Raw genomic sequence first — 412 nt, forward strand, 5'->3', positions numbered from 1 at the left:
TAGAGGTCTACTTGTAAATGACATCCAGGCACCAGGAGAACACAAGGACCTCTTATCAAGTGTACTCTAAGAAATAGATATCAAGGAAAGTAAAATTATGGTAGGCCATTGCTTTTTTGGGCAGTGAAAGTGTGAAGATAGTTACATGAGAAGGATTATCCCAAATAATGAGTTTATGACTGTTGACCACAGTTAATGAGAATCCATACTGGTCTACATATATGGAGAGGGTAGATTTTTATGAGTTAACCCCCACAGAAAAACTTGTCATTTCCACATGTTGTGGGATAATTCCTTAGGTCTTTGCCTGAAAACCAATTTTTTACCAAGATGCAAATGTGTAACAAGGAGTCTATCAAACATGATTATTAACTCTAACCTTTCATAGGATCTTCTTTGTATAGAAGAAGGA

At 36.2% G+C, this 412-nt stretch overlaps 1 gene segment (V, D, J or C); it reads right to left on the reverse strand.

Annotated features, from left to right (window-relative positions):
* The window catches only part of LOC113838709, a 4,371-nt gene that overhangs the window by 2,621 nt on the left and 1,338 nt on the right, over nt 1–412 (reverse strand).

This window comes from Cricetulus griseus, chromosome 5 (genome assembly GCF_003668045.3).
Source record: "Cricetulus griseus strain 17A/GY chromosome 5, alternate assembly CriGri-PICRH-1.0, whole genome shotgun sequence".
Taxonomy (NCBI): Eukaryota; Metazoa; Chordata; class Mammalia; order Rodentia; family Cricetidae; genus Cricetulus; species Cricetulus griseus.